Source organism: Amborella trichopoda, chromosome 6 (assembly GCF_054954075.1).
Source record: "Amborella trichopoda isolate Santa Cruz 75 chromosome 6, AtrichopodaSantaCruz75HAP2 v2.0, whole genome shotgun sequence".
In the NCBI taxonomy this organism is placed as follows: Eukaryota; Viridiplantae; Streptophyta; class Magnoliopsida; order Amborellales; family Amborellaceae; genus Amborella; species Amborella trichopoda.
The window spans coordinates 53,928,659-53,952,749 of NC_142341.1; the positions used below are offsets into that span (position 1 = coordinate 53,928,659).

General features: G+C 34.4%; 1 protein-coding gene across 16 annotated transcripts in view; it reads right to left on the reverse strand.

The window, feature by feature from the left end:
- The window catches only part of LOC18448777 (uncharacterized), a 72,427-nt gene that overhangs the window by 13,629 nt on the left and 34,707 nt on the right, over positions 1 to 24,091 (reverse strand). For 11 of the 16 annotated variants that reach the window (XM_088869496.1, XM_088869497.1, XM_088869502.1 and 8 more), the window contains 2 exons: positions 23,174 to 23,232; positions 13,324 to 13,417 (listed from right to left, as the gene is read on the reverse strand). The gene's annotated coding sequence lies outside the window, so the exon portion shown is untranslated. Of the gene's footprint in view, positions 1 to 1,329; positions 1,745 to 13,323; positions 13,418 to 13,505; positions 13,750 to 16,033; positions 16,487 to 23,173; positions 23,233 to 24,091 lie in introns of those variants that run through there. The other 5 variants (XM_088869505.1, XM_020676284.2, XM_020676283.2 and 2 more) reach the window with 5 other exon arrangements.

Genomic DNA, 24,091 nt, shown 5'->3' on the forward strand with positions numbered 1-24,091 from the left:
TAGCTCCAAACAGCGTAATAAGAGTTTTGGATAAGGCCCTTATATCACAATCTTTGAAAAAATAAGTTCAACTTGAATTTTACGTGACGCAGAAACGCTAATGTGCGTGCAATCTCACAGGATTTCTTTTAACTTCTCTTACTCTCTCCAAGCCTTCTCCTATCTGTCTACACAGAAGCTTTGTCCTCGCTCCCTCTCTCTCTCTCTCTCTCTAACTTGTCAGATGCCCACTCCAACCTCTGTGTCTTCTTACTCACCCAAAAAAAACCTTTCTGTCTTCTCTCTCTATCTAACCCATCAAAAAAACCCACAACTGTCTGGTGCAGTTCTGTGGGTGATTTCGCCCACAGAAAATGGTAGATCGATGGTAAAACTAGGGGAATTTCAGGGAAAACAAGCATGAGAATGAAACACTTGTGTGGGAGATAGATGGTAAAACTGAAGGGAATTTCAGGGAAAACAAGCATGAGAACTGTCTCAAAAATGAAACACTTGAATGGGTTTCAGGTTTTTTTCCAATATGGTTGCACACACATCAAGCGGTGCAGTTTTACATGCCATCATAGTAGGTTTATGAGGTGGCAAGTTGCTCCATTTAGAGAAAAGAGGAGCTCTGATCTGGTTATGAATGTGAAACCAAGCAAGGCCATGCCTGCTTCCTTGGAACTCCTCAACGAAGCTTATGATGAATGCAGCAAGGCTTGTGCAGAGTATGCCAAGACTTTTAACCCATGGGTGCGATACTAAAAGATTCTACAAGTACAATATTAGCTCCAGAAGTAAGTGGATATGCTTCAGCATTTCTTGAATCTTGAAAATCGAACAAACCAAAAACCAAAATCAAGAATCCAGACACAGTCAAATCACCTGATAGGACCATTTATCCAATAAAAACATACCACTCCGTGAAGGGGAAATAAAATGTAATAATATCTTTTGTTGTTTCAAGCGACTGAATGGCTTCCAAACTTCCTAGAGATTTGCAAATAAGAAATAATCCATGTAAAGAAAACCCTACAGAAAACAGATACAGCAAAGGAACCCCAAATCTACTACCACAAAGAGCATTGAAGCCCTAAAATGACGAGAGAAAACAGCAAACTCAATAACAAATTAAGAACAAAAACTTCAATAATCTTAAACCATCAGCAATCCATTCCTTCAATTGTCAATAACAGATCAAATACAACAATCCTTAACAAAAAAATAACGCAAACGAAAACAGATTTAATCAATTTTCCTATCCACAATAACTAATAACATAGAACTTTCTAAATATTATAGGAAATTTCAGGGATAAAGAAACATCATAACTTGAGTTAAACTAACCACTGTAGACAGGTAACATTAGATCGTAGATCAGTTTCCCCGTGCAGGAATCCAAGACCAGATTCTGAATCTAGACTCTCTAAGAACCAATAAGGCCATAACCTGCATAATCCCCCCCCGAAACCTAAAAAACTAACCATGTCCCTTCATCGAGATAAAATAGTACCTCCCGAAACCCTAAACAGATTAATTGCATAATGTCGCATAACCCATGGCATTAAAAGACGCAGAAACCGCAACATAATCGCAGGGAATCGATAGAGAGATGTAAAAAGCGCAGTACAAACTGAAGAATTAAACACCATTAATCACCTATCAAGAAAAAAACAGATAAAGCCATGGCCAAAGAAAAAAGACCTTGCGTATAGGCGGTAAATATCTTGAAGGTAGAAGGCAACGCGAAATGCTTATTAGCATTGAAGCTCAGTGCAGAGATGAGCCATTTATAAAGTCGAGACTAGGGTCGGTTCGAATAACGCAGATATTTTTTAGGAGAATCCAGAAAATTCCCAATTTTGATTTTCTGGAAAAGCATTTTGGGGAAATTTTTTTTTTTGAAAATGGTTTGAACTTTGAACACTACGGTGGTAAAAAGAAGGTAGAATTTTAAGATCTACAAAATTCATCCAAAGCATAGTTAGCAAATCTTTGATTAAAAGAGCATGAACGCTGTAGGCTTAATTTCTCATAAAAAAAATAAAAATAAGAATTTCTATTGAAAACACAATTATTAAAAATTCTCTCGCTTTTTTAAATCTATTAGCATTTTTCACGGTTTGTATACAGCTGAAGCTCTAAACAATCAAATTAAAACCCACCATCAAATAGTGTCGAGATATGTGGTTTCAATATTGGAAATCTTTAAATAGCCTTAAAATATATTTTCATCTTTAATTATAAAATTTAAAAGCTTAAAAAATGGTGTAGATAGAACAGCTCTATGAAAACTTGAATAACTTAAAAAATGACGATCCAAAAATACGTTACAAGATGCATTATTTCCAAAACTTGAAATTTTTTTTTTTTTTTTTCTCAAGTCTATGCATCTTACTGTTAAGATGGTCAATTTGAAGATATTTGAGCATCAAAACAACATCTTTCAGTGAAATTTTTTATGTAGGCTCTAATTTGATTATTTCGAGCCTAGGCACCATGTAAACTTTTTCCTTTTTTTTTCTAATGAAATTGATATAAATCAATATTTTATCTTTAAAAATTAAAAAAATTTTCCTTATAACTTTATTTCTTCATTAAATTAAAATTATTGAATTTTAGTTTAAAGATAAATACATTAACAATTGGAGTAAATTAAGAATCTTAATTTAACAAAAAATTTCATCATTGAGTTCTCTTAGAAAAAGGTGTATAAAAAAATACAAGCAATAGATTCCCCAAAATAATCAAAACAATTGTATATCTCAAAATAATAGGGTAGAATTAGAAGAAAAGTAACCCAATGAAAAAAAAAATAAAAATAAAATCTCTTTAAACCCATAGTTTCTTTATAAAGAGCAAGCAAGAGATTCAATGATACTAAAGATTTAGGTAGCTAGCAATTTGGTGCAAGATTCATATTTGCTTAAGCATTTTGTTGCTTCTTTTATGCATAGTGAAGTTGATTAATTTTATTTTTTATTTTATTTTTTATTTCATTAGTATATACAACATAACACTTTTGATGAATCACTTTCACATGTTTGGTCTTTTCATATTCTTTTAATTAACTACAATCCTATATTGAGATCGTTTCTTTTTTTTTTTTGAAAAATAATCCTATACCTTGGTTCACAATTCTTTTTACTAATTAATAAATTATTGTGTTTAGTATTGTTATTGCTGTTTCATTTTATGCTCCTAATAAATCTACAATATGTTTTGTGTCGTGACAATATAGTATGCATTGTTGCTGGATTTATTGAAAGTTTCAACAAAAAATTGTGAAGTACAATTTTAATGACACTATTAAGACTATCAAATTGTTGTTTAATGGCCTTAATATATCTATACAATAGTTGCAAATCACAATTATATATTGTGTCATCTTTATACATCTGATTTTTTCACTACGTTTTCTGAACTAAATTTGAAATATTCATGATTATCCTCCGACTTACTAACTATGGTCTAAAGTTTATAGATGACCCTTTGTAGGTTCTACGAGGCGTGGGCCTCGTAAAAAGGAAGTAAAGTCTCACCCCGGAATTTTGTCCATAATATACTAGAGCATGGAAAATTTATAAGATTACTCTATAATCCATTTCTATTACTTATTATAAAAATTATATTTCAGAAAATGGTATGGTCTAGATAATGTGCTCCATTTGACACATTATCAAAAGATTATTTATACTATTGAACACCTAAAAGTGGATAGTCTAGATCATATGTTCTAATATACATTATTTTTAGAGCTTGAATTCTATTTTATTTTTCACAACCATACAGGGTTATTTCGGTTTGGTTTGGTTTTGTTTCTTGTTTCTAAGAGCGGTCTGATCCCTTATTTTATTTGACCGTTACTAGTGTTCGAACTAGTCATTAATGGTCGGCTACTTGGCACCCTTTTGGTAAACGTAGCAAACACTATCATTTTGAGTCACCTTGGACCTTGATGCCATGCTGTCGATCCTGATCTCTATCCAGTCGTTGCATCGCAAGTATATTTTTAGGATTAAAGTGTTTATCAGTATGTTTTATCTAAGCAAAATGTACAGGTACTTCTACTTTTATAAGGAGGGCACTTTATCTTAAACCACCCCAGTCATTTTTGATGGATTAGGGTTTTAACTTGTAAGTACTCTTATACTTTTATAAAATGACAAAAACATCCCTCTTAGGTTTTGGCACAGCCTGTGTGTAGATTGCACCGATTTTAGTGCGTCCACCTTCACTAATTCATCTTTGAGATGAAGTTTGAATTCTAAACTCTCTGGGTCATTATCTTGATCACTAGGAATTTCAAATAGAAAATAAATAATGAGCCCCATGAATGGTGTTTATTAGTAATTTTGTTTAGACTAATCGTTTCAATTGGTAGACCTACTGCAAATGAGTTACATTCTGGATACTAATTTATATAAGAAACATCACCTTGTCATCAATTAATACTTTGGTAAATGGTTAAAATTGTCTAAGTTGCGGGATCTCTGGGTTTGTGAAATTTCATGTTAAACCACACACAATTTTACAAAATCCTCATAATTTTTTAAAAACTTAACCAAATGTAGTTCCCATTACTAGGTACTCAAATTTCCAGACTCCAGGGGTGTGTTTGATTGGTGGCTTCGTCATCCACGGGTTAGCATGGAAGTCACAACTCCAAAATTGAACATCAATCTACGCTATTTTCCAAGCTGCACTAAACCGCAACTTCCAATATAGCATAACACTTTCTGTTTTAAACATGGAAAGTGTGCAATACTGGAAGTTGTCGCTTTCAGCAATTAAACAGTTAAAAATTCCCTACTATGGTTTCAACTTTCAGTTGTAAACACCCCCCTTAAACTCTCTTCACTTTTTGTTTTTTTATACAATTATTTTCTTATAGTCATTTCCAAATTGGATTTGTCTTCCAGATTCGATTTGATTGATATATGTATATGATTGTGTAGTGTGTTGATCTTATCATTGACGAAAGTTATGTCATAAGAAAGAGATAATGGAGATTAAAAAATGTGATATTTTTCTATGGTTGTACATGCAATTGAGATTAGATAGTAACTAGCAAGAGGCACATGCTTCGCATGTATTTTGAGTTATATAATTTAGATATTATCCTTTTTTTATGCTGAAGAAATTATCTGATGTATTTGTAGATACTATAGTAAATAAGAAGAGTTACAACAATTGTTGTTGTTAATTCAAGAAATTTACCTCAGATTATTTGACATAAAATTCTTATATGCCTTTATGAGAATTGTATAATATGAGACCAGTTACTAATATTTATATGGACGTCACGATCAAGCCCACCTATGACAATAGATTTAACATCCAACAGATGATATTGTACCAAAAATAAATGGTCTTATCCTATATGTTTTTTTTTCCAAATGGTGGATAATTTGATCGCCTTGGTAATGAAATCTGACAGTGATGTAATAGTGAGAGTGTGTCTTTGTTTATAGAATTCACACTTTAATAACTAGATATATGTGTCAAGATGTTATTGTGTATATAGACTTACACCTATCAATATCAATATTTATACACTAGTTATGTTGTACATGTCGTCTCATTAGGTTGGCCTACATCTTTTTTAGGCTTTGTTGAGCGTCTTTTAAAGTGAAAGAATCCCCATTATTTTCCATTTATGCCCTGCACCCTTTTGTATAAAGTTGCTTGCTTTCAAAATCCCATATTTTTTTTTCTCTTTAATAGTTTATTTATAAAGATAATATGGATGATGAGTGTATTAATATATACATGTATGTTCTTTCTCTCTTTAGTTGTAAATCTTGTAGGCATTATAGTTTATCAAAATATGGTAGGGTATTATTTTTATATAAGTGGCTACACCCATTCATTTGAAAAGGGTCAATTAAAGTGAAATTCAAAGGGATATTTAACTTGATCCATGATTGTATCTCTCATGTGTGTTTAAAGTAAGAATTATTTCTCATATGTTCTTTTTCATGGGTGCACATCCGATATGGACATGTACAATACGCTCTTGATGGATAGATATTTTGGGTTTCTTTGATGGGTGTGGTTTCTATAAGGTTGCAATCTTAAACAATCCAATTAGGGTGAACCTCCAATTTTTATCATAACATGTAATTTTGGTATAAGAAATTATTAGGATTATCTAAAAATCTATTTTCATATCTAATTATAAAATTATAAACTCAAAAAATAGTTAAAATCAAGTAGATCTACAAACATATGAAAATATTGACAATGGACGTTCTAGATAATGCGTTATAAGATGCACTATTTCTGGGACTCAAAATCTTTTTTTTTGTCATATTCATACATCTTTGTCAACTAGAGGGTTTTTCAACATTAAAACAATCTTCTCCGATGAATTTTGGAGGTGCATCTGTATTTCTACATTTTAAGAATGCAACCTTATATAAACTTTTTCCTTATTTGATTATTGCACTTTTCAGTAGATATGATAGATATGATGTCTTATGTATGACAATGCCTGTAAATGTTAAATAGGCCACCAATATCATGAAATAACTTGTTTGTGGTAAAACTAAGTTGGGGAAACTAAAATGACTTGATTGTGATAACATAGTTTCTTAAGTTTTCTCATTTCTTCGGTTTCTTCCCTTTTGAATTCATATATGAGGATAATTACCTATTTGTCGTGGTGGTTTTGTATTTGTAGGGAGGAGTCTCAGGGTAAGCTGGTGAGGATCTTGGGCTACATTGAGGATGACGTGGTTGCCACCAACTTTGTTGTAAACAACAAGATGTAGGTTTAGTCTCAACTTTGTTTATTCCACTTATATGGATCGGTAGGAACACAAATGAGCATAGATGATGTGGGAATTTTTTTATTGGTTTTTCTTTTTTTGTTGAGGGAGGAGTTTGAGGGTAAGCTGAAGGCGACTTGGGCTAAATTGAGAATGATGCGGTCTCCACCACTTATGTTATAGACTGCAGGTATGTAAGTTCAATCTCAACTTAGTTTATTCCTCCTATTATTTCACAATATTGGTGGCCTATTTCCCATTTACAGGCATTGTCATGCATAAGATGTCATATCTACTGAAAAGTACAGTAATTAAAGAAACCCAAAATATCACCCAGCAAGAGTGTATTGCACATATCTCATATTGGATGTGTACCCATGAAAACGAACATATGGGAAATAATTCATGTTTTAAAACACATGAGAAATACTCTCATGGTTAATAAAGCTCAAGCTAAAGATCATTTTGAATTTTACTTTAATTGACCATTTTCAAATCAATGCGTGTAGTCACTTAAATAAAAATAATACCCTACCATATCTTGATAAACATACCTCCAAGAGTTACAACTAAAGAGAGAAAGAACATGCAAGGAAATATTAATACATTAATGTGTCCATAGTAAGGGTAAGTGCATCTCAATATCTCATCATCCATATTATTTTAACTAATAAAGAGATAACTAATAAAGAGATAAAAAATATGGGATTATGAAAGCAAGCAGCTTTATGCAACAATGTCCAGGGCATATATGGAAAATAATGGGATTCTTTCACTCTAAATGAGGCTCAACAAAGCCTAAAAAACAAGTAGGTCAACCTCAATGAGAAGCCATGTACAACATAATGCAGCTCTTATTAACAATCACATTCAAAATAATGATCTATTATCACAATTATTGATAGCTGTAAGTATAGGTGTATATACACAATTACAGCTCGATACATATATCCAATTATTAAAGTATGTATTTATAAAGAAAAACATGTACTCTCACTATCACAATTCAACTACCAAGGAGATCAAGTTATCCACTGTTTGGAAAGAAGCATACACAAGAAATGTTGTGTGCAAGAAAGTTTTAATAGACAAGTCAACTAAACCATATACTTCGCAGTCACCAAAGTGAGAAGTTTAAATAACTGCATATATCAGTCTATATATTATATGATGTCATGAGTTCCATTTCTACCATAGGTAGGGGATTCTTTCCTACCGACACGTACACACACACATCAGACAATCTATCAATGATAACTGCAACTAACATTCTCTCTCTCCCCCCCTAAATATCAAGAGTATATATGGTTGTATATAGTTATATATTGTTAGCCACATAGCCCCTGAGAAAAATCATCCTGGACCCACTGTCTTACACACAACAAGAAGTTACAACTTTTCTTGGAGATTAATAACATCTCATCAAGGTTTCCCCCTTTCTTGGGATAAAACTAGGATAATGATGATGATCACAATTATATATAACTATATAACATGCGTGCGTGCCTACACATAAGAACATATATATATTTGAGAAATTCACAATTTCTAATAAGGATTTTGTGGCACGAGCCAAGCAATTAAATTTCACATATGATGGCTAGGGGTGCTTGTGACTTGTATGTACCAAAGGTAAGCCTAATAAAATCCTTGAAAACTAGAATGGCAATTTTAAAGAGAAACTGTACTTACAAGAATGATTAAAAACATATTCATACAATGCCTACAAGATCTAACTTGGATGACTACTTAAAAAAGAACAAGCATGCATAAATGTGTACACTCTTCTTATGTGCACATAACAAAGTCGGATACATCTCAATCTCTCATTACCCAAGATTTCTGTCTAGATATGATTATTAAAGAACGAATTAGGGAAATTTGAGAGCAAGAAAGCTTCCTACAGCTAGGTCTATGGCACTCTAAACAAACTGAAAAAACTACATGTTGAAGTTTGATGAATACAAATAGTGTAAAGAATGAACAACACGAGTCCACCACACAAGGAAAGTGACAAAATGGAGAATTCTTTCACTTGCACTCTAAAGGACATCCATCAAAACCTCTAAAAAAAGAAGGCACACTTGGATGAGATCTGATGCACAACACGAGGCAACTCTTATTGATAATTGTACGAAAATTGTTTAGGGTTGACCAAAAGCAATGAGATTATGAGAGCAAATAGGAAAGCAGTGGTTAATATTGAATTGGACTAACGATTTTGCACTAGGTTGCAATATGCATTAGGTATTTTTAGCCCATTAGTGAAGGGATGGGATGGCCAAGGATGAAATAAAAAAAATATATTAGGCAATGATGAAGCAAAGTACAATCATTTTTTGAAAATTATAGAAGAGAAATAAAATTTGCAGCTTGTGAGGCCCCTAAACTTAGCAAGGTACCAACAAAATCCTACTCATTTCTACATTGATCATGATATACATAACGAGAGTGAGTTCATAGATGCAACCAACTAATGCAACATCAAACTTAACCATGATCCCGATGTCCAAGACAAGGTCATAATGGATTGAGAGAGAGAGAGAGAGAGAGAGAGAGAGAGAGAGAGAGAGACCATACCTACATGAAAAACTCTAGAAAGAAACAACAAGCATTCAATTACATATAGTCCAATCAAAAAACTATAAAGTAAATTTTGAGAATAAAACAACTCAATATATTTGGGGATGTAGCGTTCTTTCAAACTCAACAAAGTAAATATCTTTTCTACAAGACAATAGAAGAATGAAAGTCATGAAAGCCAACTATAGACAACGAAATTGGCGTCAAGTAAAATTGAGAAAAATAAAATTTAAGAAATCCTCATTTTTAAGAATCCATTTAAATTTTATCAAGGAGAAGTCGTGTTTCCTCAATGAGAAAATTCTCTCTCACTTGGCTTTGTTGGATGCTCAGGTGAAATATAGACCATGATGTTAGAGGATGACACACCTCACATCAAGGATCATGTCCTATTTTGGAGGGTGCATTGGACCATAACATATCCATACTCAATTTTAGTAATGGACATGGCAGATCGATTTGCCATCTCTGCCTTGACTTATTTGGTGTTGCATGGGAAAAAAGATAGACGAATATCAATTTTGTATGATTCAAAAGAGTTTTCCAGGTCTTATTTTGTTTGGTACTATCATTCTAAAGATGTATATGCAAACATATGTCAGAAAAAAAACTTGTGAATTGATCATTGTTGCCCAATGGTATATTCTTATAAATTAAAATATGCAGTTACCAAATTTTTTTGACCAAAATTTAGGAAAAAATGCAATGGAACAATAGCGAGATTATACAAGTTCATAAACACTAATTTTCTTAGCCTTATGCATTTTGGAATGCATTTTTTGAACGCCAAATTAAATGGAGTTCTCATACAAAAAATAAATTTTGAAGAAAGTCAAACCTTTATAAAATCCTTTGCCCTATCGAAACTAAAAAATTAAAGATAGCCCCCCTCCATCTATGCTTATTCCCATGTCCCTAACAACTAAATTGAGACTAAAGCTACAAGCATATATTAACACATTTATGTGTATATAGTAAGTTTAAGTGCTTCTCAATCTCTCATCACCCATAGTACCTTTCTAGATAAACTATTAAAGAGAGAAAAATTGTACCTTTCTAGATAAACTATTAAAGAGAGAAAAATTGTACCTTTCTAGATAAACTATTAAAGAGAGAAAAATTATGGTCTTTTGAAAGCAAGACAACTATGTACAATTGGGTCCATGGCATATTTGGAAAATGATGGGATTCTTTCACTCTAAAAGAGGCTCAACATAGTCATAAAAACTAAAAACCAGTGGGCCAACCTCGATGAGATGTCATGTACAAAGTAACACAACTCTTATTAGCGATCACATTCAAAACAATGATCTATACACATATACCTAATATTAGTATATAAATTTTGATACTGATAGCTATAAATACTGGTGTATATTAACAATTACAGCTCAATATATATATCGAATTATAAGAGGGTAAATTCTATAAAGGAAAACATGCACTCTCACTATCACATCAATATCAAAATTCAACTACGAAGGAGATCAAGTTATCCACCATTTGGAAAGAAGCATACACAAAACATTTCGTGTACAACGAAGTCCTAATAGACAAGTAACCTATGTCATATACTTTGCAGTCACAAAAGTGAGAAGTATGATGCATATCAGTCTATATATTATATGACGTCATGAGTTCCATTCGTACTACCGGGTAGGGGAATCTTTGCCCACTGAATTACCAAATATATATATATATATATATATAAGTCAGTATATCATTAATATCGGCAACTAACATAATCTCTCTCTCTTTCTCCCCCTTATATATATATATATATATATATATATATATATATCAGTCAATATATTATTGATAACTGCAACTAACATAGTATTTCTCTCCCTCTTCCACACACTGACACACAACCATGTATACATGGTTGTATATAGTTATACAATGTTAGGCAACCCTAAATAGTTGGGATAAATCTAAGATAATGATGATGATCTCAAGATATATATTATTATGAAACAGGCTCACGCGCTTCCACACACATAGACACACAACCATGTATCTTTATGAAATTGAAAATTTCATATGAGATTTTTTATTGTGACTTGTATGTACCAAAGGTGAGCCAAAGTAAACTTAGAAGAATGATTAATAACATATTCTTACAATGCCTACAAGATCTAACTTAGATTACTATTAAAAAACAACAAGCATGGATATATGCGTATGATAGTGGATACAAAGACTAGAGCAAATTTTCAAACCGAAAAACAAGGCAAAATGGACACCTTCAATAAGCCACTCGCTAAAAACCAAGCTAAGTGAATAAGTTATAATCCTTTAAATAAGAGAGAGAAAGATGGTTTGCAAAACGTGTGGATCTATAGAGGGTGAGAATGAAGTCAGGATGAGAGATTAGTGTGGGTAGTTGGACTTTGCCAGAGTAGTATAAGAGGGGGAAGAGTCCAGAAAATTGAAAGAGAGATTTGAGACCCAAGCCTCAAGAGAGATTGGATTCACCACCAACCACGGTGAAAATAATGAAATGATCAAAGCTGAATTTTTGTTGGAGCTGCAAAGAGAAGCACTAGACTTGCATGTTTTTGGGATATCACATGAAACAAACAAGGAGACAATTAAAAGATCCATGCAATACTTTTGGTATGAGGGCTCTTTGGCAAAAATAACATAGTCTCGTATGGATTGAGAAACCTAAATAGAACTTCGAGGATTGATATTATCTAAAGTGATTAACTAAATGTGATTTGTTGGCTTAGAAGGCAATCTCTAGATCATATGGAATACATGGGTTTATTTTGTAGAAGTACAGACTCATTGTTCAATATGTATTTATTGAATATTTAGCATCATCCTGGAAAGGAAATACAATAACAAATTTACTAAAATGTGGGCATGTAGGGCTCTGACAAAGGGATTATAGGTTTACCACAGTTACCCATCCCTTTTAATGATGTGTCTATTAAAAAAAAAAAAACCAAGGAGAACATTTTTTAAGTACTTAAAAACCAAGAAACAATGGTAAGATAAGAATAACTGCAAATGAGCCATCAGTTTTATAGAGTTTGATACTGCCACTGTGATCTAGAAATTTTGGAAAGCCATCAATAGTTTTAAAAGAACTAAAAAGAACTAACAGAACCAAGACCAGTTCTCAATAACTTGTTCAATACATTTTTCAGAAGGTAAATACAGTGGCAAATGAGTTGGCTAACTCGGAATCGAATGCATCTAGGAATAAGTCACAGCTATATGAAACCATAGTTCGTAGTCTTTTTTTCTTCCCGAAGAAACGTTCCTCATAGTCAAGTATCTTTATTAACAAATAAATAAATAAATAAAAAACCACTAAATGGCAGAGGCTTGCCAATTATAAAAGGTACAATCCCTGAAAGTTCACAGATATGTTGCCAGTCTAGAAACATAACAAATACTACTCTAAAATTGATAGATACTACCCTTATGTTTCCAAACCAACCCTATTCTGAATAGCAATTACATCTGATTTGGATAAAAAACAAGGAAGAATAAAGGTTCCATCTCCCATCTTAGAAAATAACATATCCTCTTAGTACCAGTGAGCCCTATATTTGCACAAGTTCACATGTTCATGCTCCATTTCTCATTGCATGCCAGAAAAGAATTATAAAAAGAGAATATATCCTAACGTAAATATGCATTACTGAGAAAAGCTTCATGCATCTCCTAGTTTTATGTTTCATCTTCTTCCAAAAAACTTGACTATTTTCACTTCAGACTCCCTTGTCTAAAATGATAAACCTTCTAACACATATTGACGTCCAGCAGCAAGCCACACTCACGATCATGCATATAACCCTATACATCCCATGGCAACAAATGTTCATAACTTCACATGGTTTGGTCCAGCAATACCATGGTTAGTGCATTAGAATATTGAAGCAGACCAAGTATCCATTCAATTTAAACACTAAATATTAACTGCAGCTCATCTTCATTTCACAGGGAAAACAAGGGGACGAGAACTTACCCAAAACCTCTATCTTCACAGTAAAATTTGATACATTATTTCATGAACCAAAAGTTTCAAAATCAATTGAGCTGCTGCACAAGAAGGTGAGGTCCTGCAAGCCCAGCGGGATATGAAAAGCCATTAGTTAACATTAATGAAAAAGTTCAAGTTATACTTGTGCCTATTTGAAGTAGTCATACCATGAGCATTAATAAGATATTTGGTCTTGATTTATAGTTCTGTCTATTTTTTTTCCCTTTCTGATCTGCTTTTTAGATGAGTAAAGTGGATGTTTTCTTCATGTTTGCAGTACTAAAGAACCTTGCACAAAAAATTACTGCACCATATCTACGACATCATGCCCAAAAAGTGGACCAACATTCTGATAGTAAAAGTGACCAATTGAAGGCTCCCTCTTCATTAGAAGCTTGCTTCAGTATTCCACTAATTGCATTTTCAACAGAAAGAAGGAATTTAGCAGTTTCCTAAAATATACGAAACGAACAGAAATCCAATATTCCAAGTGTAAGAAGCACAAAAGAAACGAGATACAAAATATAAAGTATTACAAATGCTCTATCAGGGCAAAGGTCAAACATGTACATGTAATATGAAGAACATTGTAATTCGTATGGCATGAGTGCATCATAAGCCGAATAAATCGACTTCCAAAGCCGTGTCGCTTGGATTTTTTATTTCCGCTCTCATATATTCATGTGTTTAGGTAGTCATATTTTTGCACTCCTGGGAGTGTGGCTCTAATTGAGTGAAAGCAACCATTAGAGTAATGGGTGACACATCCATGGGTGAAAGATGTTGTGAGAGGAAGGCTCTATGGATAAAACAGGCCATGTGATATGTGCTACTTACAAGAAAAAGATCATCACAAAAGGTGTACTCTAATTGGATGAAATAGGCTATTAAAGTAGGGCTTTACTTGGATAAAACAAGCTACTAGAACTGGTATAGGGGGCTCCATCGCTCTCGCCTTGGCATGTGAAAAGGCATTGACTTGGACGATCCAGGGTGGTGGATGTATATAGTCCTTGTAATACGCACCGCCATAGAGGATCCAGGGTTGTGGATGCTGAACCAGGAGGGAACCAAGAGGAAACCAAGACCCTATTGTACAATGAGATGGTGGCTTGTAAAGGCGAGTGCCTAAAAGCCTCTGCATGGCATCCTACGCAGCACGCAAGCATGACAATGATATTGGACCAAAATGGGTAAGAGAAGCGTACTTCGTTCTTCGTTTGCATGTAGTTAGACTCCATTTGCACTGGATAAAGAGATCAGGACACTCCTGTGCAGTTCTTGATCTTTGTGACCACAAACTTGTCCTTGGAGTAGTCACGTGGGATCTATGACTATCCATGGTCCTTCACGTGGTTATCTTTGATAGGTTAACCACGAGCCCATTGCATGGGAGACATGTGAATCATGGATTTGTTGGGTTGGCTTGACGTCCAAAGTGTGGCCATAGGGTAGTCATGGAACTTTTAGTTGACAATCTGGTACCATTGCTAGAAAAAATTAATAGAACAAATTTGTGTGTTAAAAAAAAAAAAAAAAAAAAAAAAAAAAAGAGAAAATATGGTTCCAAGATAGGGTGGTGATGTACTTGAATCTGATCCTAGTTCTCAAAAAAAAAGAAGGATGTACTTGAATCTGATCCTCCAATTATAAAACCTAATGCCAATGGCCATGCTAGAAGAATATTAGAAAAATGGCTAGAAGATGACAAAGTAGATAGGACAATAATGTCAAGCTTTATGGGGGGCAATTTGATTAGAGTTGTAGCGGACTACTTTGCTGAAAATATAATGGGTGCCTTGCCTAAAAAATATGAGATTAACTCTAATATCCAAGTTCAACTCTGACTAGAAAAGTATAATTCTTGAAGGGTGAAAGAAATAGACTTGGTCACCGAGCATGTTAATAAAAATGAATGTTACACATTCGGGAATACAATCCCAGACCACATACCAGCCTCTATTGTCCTAAATAGTCTAACCCCATTATGGGAGCACATTATTTCCATCACGGTGAGCTTCTCTATCTGCTATCTTTCATTTAAATAAAAATGGTGCAGAAAAAAGGGAAACGAGAATGTTTTCTTTCGTTTAAAACTTTAAGGCTCTGTTTACCAAAACAGAATCTGGATATTCATAATTTTAGAAATATGAATATACGCATTACCAGTTTTTTATATATATGAATTATAAATTATTTTGAATATGCGTTTTTCTGTGCATGATTGACTGTCCACCTTTATCTTAAAATTTTGTCACATTACTGTCCACCTCTATCTTAAAATTTTGTCAGATTACTGTAAAGTGAAGAGAGAGAAAGAGAAGTAGAGAGAGGAAGAGAGGAGTAACGTAGCTAATTACAGGTTAAAAAACAGAGAAACAACATAAAGACCCACAACATAGTAGCCAATCAATCATTTTTTTTTCAAGGAGAGTATAAATAATGCTACACAATTTAGTCTAAAGAGAAATGTTAATTTAGAAAGAGCGAAAAATTGAAAAAGCCTGTCCCATTTACAGTACCCATTGAAATTTTTGGATAGAGCGAGGAGAGAGTACCCATTCCAACTTCCTTCAGTCCCAAGCCTCCCTCCAATAGGAGAGAGAGCAATTCGAGAGAGAGAGCAATACCTAGGTGAAAAGTCTTGGCATACTCTATCGTTCACAAAAAAAAAAAAAAAATAGTCATGACATACTCTGCTCAAACCTTGCTACATTCATCGTATGCTTCATTGAGGAGTTCCAAGGAAGCAGGTATGGCCTTGCCAGGTTTCACATCCATAACTAGATCAGAGCTCCTCTTTTCTCTCACTAGAGCAGCTTGCAAAGTAAGTTTTACTGCCCTATATAGCAGCCTTTCAGCAAAAATGGTCTTCAGTCCTCCATGAGCGGTGATTGTTGAGAAAGAAATGGTTTGTGGTAAGAGAGAGAAAGATGGTTTGCAAAATGTGTGGATCTATAGAGGGACGGTGAGAATGAAAGTTAGGATGAGAGATTAGTGTGGGTCGTTGGACTTTGCCAGAGTAGTATAAGAGGGGGAAGAGTCCAGAAAATTGAAAGAGAAGGGAGATGGAGAGATTTAAATTGAAAGAGAAGGGAGACAGAGATTTTGGGAGATGGAGAGATTTTGTGAGTGGGGAAGAAGAGATGAAAGAAAGAGGAGAGCGGTAGATGATCTTAAAAGAGGGGGATTCTCGGCTCATTCAATTCGGCGTGTGAAATTTTCGTTGGTTCATGCAGTTTGGCTCGGCTCGGCTACACATGGCTCAGCTCGGCTAGAAACTTTTCGGCTCGGCTCGGCTGAAAACGGTGCGGCTCAGCTTTTATTGGCTTAACTCAGCTCATTTCGGCTTGCTTTAATGAAATTTAAACTGCTTTTTATCGAGCTGAGCTGATAAAAGCCTAGCTAAGTCTAACTAAGTCGAGCCATCATTGTTTAAGCCGAGTCGAGCTGATAAAAAGCCAAGCCAAGCCTATATAAGCCGAGCCGAGCCCAATTCTTTTCTCTCTCTTGTTTATTACCTCTTTTCATAATCATAGCCGAGCCGAGCCGGAATTAGTAAGTCCTCACACGTAGAATTAGGTCCTTAATAAATTTATTTTTGAAACAAAATTAGATCCTAATTTGTAGAGAATATTTAATTTTAACATGGGGATCATGAATATGAAAAAATAATAAAATTTGAAAATTAAAAATAATAACTCTATTATGAAAACATTTTGATCGTTAGTTTCAATTGTTTTTAAATGGACCACCTATTTGCCTCCATCTTTAAAATAGCTTGATGCTTTATACCTCTGGACTGCATATCAGCTCGCATAAAACAATTCATCTGTATAAACAAAAAAAAAAAAAAACAAATATGAAAGCCAAAACCATTCTTACTCTCAATGCTACTCCCTTTATCCTAACTACCGTTAATCGAATAGAGCGGTAGATCTCTCTCTTTTCATCAAATACATTGCTTTGTTGTAAGACAAGTGCTCTCTTCTCATCAAATACGTTACTTCATAATGGTAGGAGATTATGAACATGTTGTCAATAATATAGGTATATGCTGGTAAAAAAAAAAGGGGGGGGGGGAAGAAAAGCTCATGGATATGGTGGCAATGAACCCCAGACCCGAAGGGAATGGGTATGGGTCCAACTTTTGGACCCAAGGTTTGGATCTAGCTGGACTCGACCCATACTAGACCCGTTGCCACCCCTAAGTACAACTAGTTACCCTATCCATTCATTAAAGGGTCGTTTGGGTCCCTGGATACGTAAATCCTGGGTTTCTCTCAATTCATGATTTTGCAGATTCTAGTATATGTATAACCTAAGTTTGAAAACAATATTTTTTGGCTGGTTCTTGAAAGAACCAATATATGAAAAAGATCCCATTTGGCATTTTGAAGATGGAAACTAGGTTCTTGCTATTTACTGTTAATGCAGTTTAATCGTTCATTCTATAAGTTAATAATTCCCTAGTAATACATGACCAATAAAAACGATTTTTTGGGAATAAGTTGTTAATAAGATAAGCAATAAATTAGACGGTTCCAATTATATTTTTTGATATTTTTATAGATCGAATTATGATTCTCATTCACTCTCTCTCTTCATCTCTACACACACGACCCATGATAAGTTATTCCCAAATTCTTAAGATTATTTCACTTGATCTATAGAGACAAGCTCATAGGGCCCAGGAATCGAGCCATTGATCTTATGAAGAAAGTAATCAACAAAAAAGAATGGTGACACAGACTGCATTCTCACTTCAAGGTGCTATGTGCAAGAAGCTTCGTTCTCAGATTCGTTCGAGATTAGAATACATATTTAGCTTCCTTAACTTGTAAATGAAGAGATAATGGCACAAAATTTTCCTCCATCTTAATAGCCGGATACAAACAGGTAACTGATAACAATTGTATCATTCAAGCTTTACCTTGCTACATGAGATAAAAAACTGCAAAATCAATCAATAAAGCAAAACCCAAAACAAAACACCTATAACTCAATCATCAAACAAACCAATGAAGAACAAAAGAGCAATCTTGGCCTACACTGTTCACTACTTATAGGAAGTTCATAGCAAGATAAGAATTGATCCAAGATAATTTACAAAGAGATATGAAGTGAGAGGCTAAAAGCTGTAATGGCCATGAACCTATAGAACCCCAAACAAAACCCTTCAAAACCCAAAACTCCAACCCAAACAAATGTCACAAAACAAAAACCAAAGAAGTCTATGAAAACCATAAAAAAGAGAGCTTTATCAGAAACCCACCTTCCAGTTGGTGGTATAAGACCAATGGGCTAGATATGCAATCTTTTAAAAAACTTTTTTATTGTATTAAAACACAAGGGTTTAAATTTATGAATATCTCAATACAAAACCACAATACATAAATTCCAACCCACAAGCTTGGTTTATACACATTTGAATAATAAAAATTCAACCCTAATAGGTCCCTTACAATAATCCAATGGGATATCAATTCACATAAACAACAAAGAAGAACATTAAAGTTCATACCACACGATTAAAGGACAATCTCAAGATTCACATAACATACTCAATTATATAAATCATGAATCACTAAGGGACTGGTTGATAAAACCGTGATATTGTAATATTATAAGACAATATAAAATCTAAAAAAACTCTTAATTTTAAAAATTTACATGCCTTGTTTGATAGAGTCAAATCATATCTTTTAAGATTCAAATAACGGCAAAAAATCCGAATATATAGAAATTCAACTTGTAGTTGAATTTTGCGGCTTTCAATTTCCACATCAAATTTGTTTGCGTGCGTCTCTCCTCCAACAAAGATCCCACCTCTCTCTTTGCAAACCCAATATTGAACATAGGCTGCTCCCCCCTATTTGTTCTTGGGGCCCCTTCTCCACCACTAAATCTCAGACTCCAATAGAGCTCTTGCTCATCTCTCTCTTCTCTACACTCATGCCTTTTTTCTCAATCCTATACCTTAATCCCAAAAAGTCCCCATTACTTAACCCTTTAAGATTTCCAAAACCCTTAAGCTTGGGTTGGCTGATTAACATGGCCATGAGCTCGAATATTGTGTTAAAAAGGTATATATTTTTTGTGGGGTTGTTGAAGAAGAGGAGGTTTGAAGAGTGGAGGTCGTTGCAGAGAGTGTAAATGGTGACCATGTGAGCAGCTGCGGAGATGAGGTGTTGGAAGCCAGAGTTTGTGAAAAGGGCATGGCATGCCTTGCCTCCTTGAGAGAGAGTGGTTGAGTTGAGAGAGAACGAGATAATGCAAGAGTGCAAGCAGTTGGGGTGATAGAGAAATAGCTCATGGAATTTGAGTTGCAGATCTTTTTGGGATGTTGAGTCGAGTTCGTTGATCCCGGACTTATAATATTTGCAGGTGAATCAGGTTTCTCTCTTATTTATCAGTTTGGGTTCTCTCTATCTCTTGGTCTTCTATTTTTAAGTCCAATTCGTCTCTGTGTAGTCTATAGTCTATAGGGCATGTTTAAGCATGTGGGGAATTCTCACTCTTTCAGTTTATTTCATGGTCTAGGATTCTTGGAACATATCACGACATTCATTTCTCCCATCCCTCTCTAAATTTTGGCCTCTCTTCTCTCTCTATCTCTCTCTCTTTGTTATTTAGGAGTTTGGGTTGTCATTTGGGTTCCTCTAGATTGCTAAATGAATTTCATCAATAATGCAAGATAACTAAATTTGAAGAAACTACAATCCTTACAAAAGGGCATTTTTGACAAAAATGAGACAATATATTGTCCAATTCAACCTGCATGAATGCTGGAACAATTCAGACCTAATTACTGTGGTCATTTGTTTTGGGGAGCTAGCAGAATTTTCATGTCATGTGAGTTTTATTTGATGCAAGTACAAAGGCTGCTAAGTGCTAACAATGATTTGGAAGGTGACTCAAGAGAAGATTCTTTTAAACTGAGATTAAGTTTACGTAAAACAACCATTCACATGAAGTGACATGTTAATTCTTATTAGTGAAGTGAGGGACCCAATTCCCATATGCATTTGGAAATATAAATAATAAAAATTGTCAAATCTCCCCAACCACAACCTAGCCTTTTCTCCCACCCAACCTGTAGGATTCTAGTACTTGCTTCACTACCCTTGCAGCCTCACTGTCCCTTCCTCTTCCAACAACTTCCACCACCAAAAAGAAAAAAACATCTTTCCATTCCCACAAATCGTCCGTCCACCTATTTCAGACCTCCCTGAATAAATGTCAAATCATGGTGATTCAAGCAAGCAGTACCTCACTCCATGACCAGGCTTGAAAGTTCCCAAGCAACCATGCAGTCAACTCAACTATCACTACGTACCCTCCTCTTTACACTTGACTACAGCCCCTTCGTCTCATTTCCTAAATCAGAAGACATTCTGTTCCCCACGTAAATTAGAGTTCGCGATAGAAATATGATTAATATGCTATGAGACAATATTCTAGAATTTGCATTACCAGGGTTTAATTAACTTGAAATCAATCTGGTCATGTATGTCACAATTCGTATTGAGATTGCCCATTAGAAACATTGAATCACATCATAGAACATCAAACTAGAATGGTTTGATAGTAACTTGAAGAATAGTGAGGCTGTTAGGGTCTTCCCCTGCATAGTTACACCTCTCCCAAAACGTTTGCTAGTTTGAAGAGCAGACCTCAATTCAGGTACAAGTTCGGTAAAATTGAGCTACAAACAGAAATGAATTTCACAAATAATGTATGAGATAACTAAATTTGAAAAAACTACAATCCCTACAAAAGGGCATCTTAGACAAAAATGAGACACAATATCTTGTCCAGTTCAATCTGCATTCAGACCTAAATACTGTGTTCCTTTGTTTTGGGGAGCTAGCAGAATTTTCATGTCATGTGAGGTTTATTTGATGCAAGTACAAAGGCTGCTAAGTGCTAACAATGATTTGGAAGGTGACTCAAGAGAAGATTCATCTTAAACTGAGATTAAGTTTACGTAAAACAACAATTCACATGAAGTGATGTTAATTCTTATTAGTGAAGTGAGGGCCTAATTCAAATATGCATTTGGTTGAATGTTGAAACACGCCTCAACAAATATTCCTTTGTGATGAATCGCACGGATGAGACATAAGATGGAAGACAAATTCAAAAGCTATAAAAAGAAATATAAATAATAAAACTGTCAAAAGTAAATAAGAAGAATTAAAATAAAAAAGCAAATACATGCATCCCATATATGAATATGGTTGTTCAACTTCTAGACACATGCCAAAACTTATGGGGGCAAACATGTTAAACCATATGTGTCCATGTCTGAAATTTCTAAATGTGAACAGGAAAATGCCTCCATGTTTGACACTAAAAAATGAGACATGCTTGGTGAGGCTCATCAGATTGTCTACTGGTATGTCAGAAGCAATTACACATTAATCGGATACAGTGGTAGAGCCACACACCACAACATGTCTAAAAACTGCATCTTTGATTCATCTAATCCATTCAGCTACTCACATGTTCTATGAGCAAATTAAATACTGCCAAACTCATGAGGTGCATAATTTCATCATGCATATGACAAATCAAAATAAAATGCCTCCAGATCCAATGATCTAATGGGCCAAATGAGAAATTAAATATTTATCAAGATATATTTGGGAAGAGGAAATAAGAATTCCAACTAAAATAAAGTCTATTATGCATCTTACCAATTGCTCATCAGTTTATGAATAAATCTAACAAGCAGGTCATAAATGACCAAAACAACATTCATGTCTACAAACAGCGTCATATGATGGTTATTTCTTAATGTGCACCTAAAATGAAATAGAATGCACATAGCTACATACCATCTTAAACATACTTATGTACTCATTATTCACAAAGCTCCCTCTGGAAATACAAGAGTGGATCGTTGTCAAGGCCTTCAATATGTTATTTCAGTCCATGATAATAAAACTCACTACTCCAAGGTTGCCACAACACAATAAAGCCACCATAAGAAGCTCCATCAAATGACAATATCCTCACTTCTTTACTACGAATTCATGACCCATGGATAGGGTTGATTGAACTTTTAGTGAGAAATCAATTTTTTTATGATTTGGGTACAGACCAAGATTGGCTCTATAAAACTACTTGGCCTAGCTCGGAACTGAAGTTTGTCAAAGAGGTTTGTGAATTTAATATACAATTTGTGGGATGCCCATTAGATTGGGCATACATGGCCCATGTTCAACCACACTATGCGGACTCCAAAAGAAAATGGTTGTACTTTGTTGTGATTGAACCATGAAAAAAAATTTCACTAGGCTTTAGGCCAAGTGCAATGCTCTTTAGGAATACCAAAATCGATCCATCCTCCTATGCTATAGACTTTCTAGCCTTTAGTAAACTGACATTGTGACTGCTAATAAGCAACATTATTTCTCTTGCTAATGCTCATTCTTTTGTTTCAATTTTCTATGTTTGGAGTGACCAAATATTATCATCTTCTCCTTTTGAATGTTTTTAGTACATATTCTACGCATTACGGCGCAGCAGGGAGGAATTGGAGGAATCCTGGAAGATGGGCACAGGTGGACAGGTTCGGCAGGCACATTGTGTAGTAGGAACAAGCAGTTTGTCTCTTTCAAGTGCTTATTATAAGAAAGCCCTGAATAACTGACTCACAAATGAATGACCAATACAAATAATTCTTTTCTTTGTTCATCAAAAAATTCCATTCTTTGTGCAACTTAAACAAGATTTGAAATAAACCATGCAAAAGAAAGCACAAATCAATAAATAATACAAAAAGACAAAAACATCAAATCAGTAAAACCCATAGCAAGAATATTACCTCATTCTTCAACTTATGTAGAAGAGTTGTCTTTCCAATGTTGCCAAGTAACAAGGGATCTTGACCATTCATTTGCATAGGGAAGCAAGAACACCATAAAACCAGTCAAATAGAAACACAAATTCAACCTAAATAAAACCCTCAAGGGAAAAAAGAGGAAGAAGAATAAAATATGAGAAACAACTTGACCTATGAGAAAATTGACTACAAAGACAACCATATTTAAAAAAAAAAAAAACCAAAAATAAGAAAAATAATAGGACAAAACAAAATAAAACAAAAGTTGAGAAATGAAAGTGAAAAATAGAGAAAACAACTGAATGTACATGTGAAGTCAAACCCTCATATATGTAGATTAGTGTAGAAAAAAGCCTAATACTAGTTTGAAGAGCAAGAGTGCAACAAGAGAATTGCAGTAAAGAATTTCTCTCTCTTAAATAAAAGCAAACGAGTATGTAAGAAAATGAGGGTGGATGAGCTTTTCTAGTAATACACCTTTTTATTTAACCAAGTGTTTAAAATGCTAACACCATAAAATCAAAATCACTCCCATCATTACCCTTGTGTGTAATGGATGGTTTGAGAGAACAAGGGCCTAAATCCTCATCATTACCATCATACGGTATGTACACTAGATAGCTGTCCGAGAAGTGGCCCTTTTGTATAAGGGTGTGTGACATGTACATGTGTAGAAGAGATGACGCCCTGCAATACTGAACTATGTCAGAAGGACCCATGGAGCATATTGCTGAAATGAGCATATTGCTGAAATGAGGCATGGACTTGTCCTCAAGAACAGACCTGTAATCTATGGTCTAGAATCATATCTCTTTCACTTTATTGGCTGAATTTGATAGCCCAATCATAAACCCTTGTGAGAGGTTGTGGGTCATGGCAACTATTGGGTCAGTTTGAGAA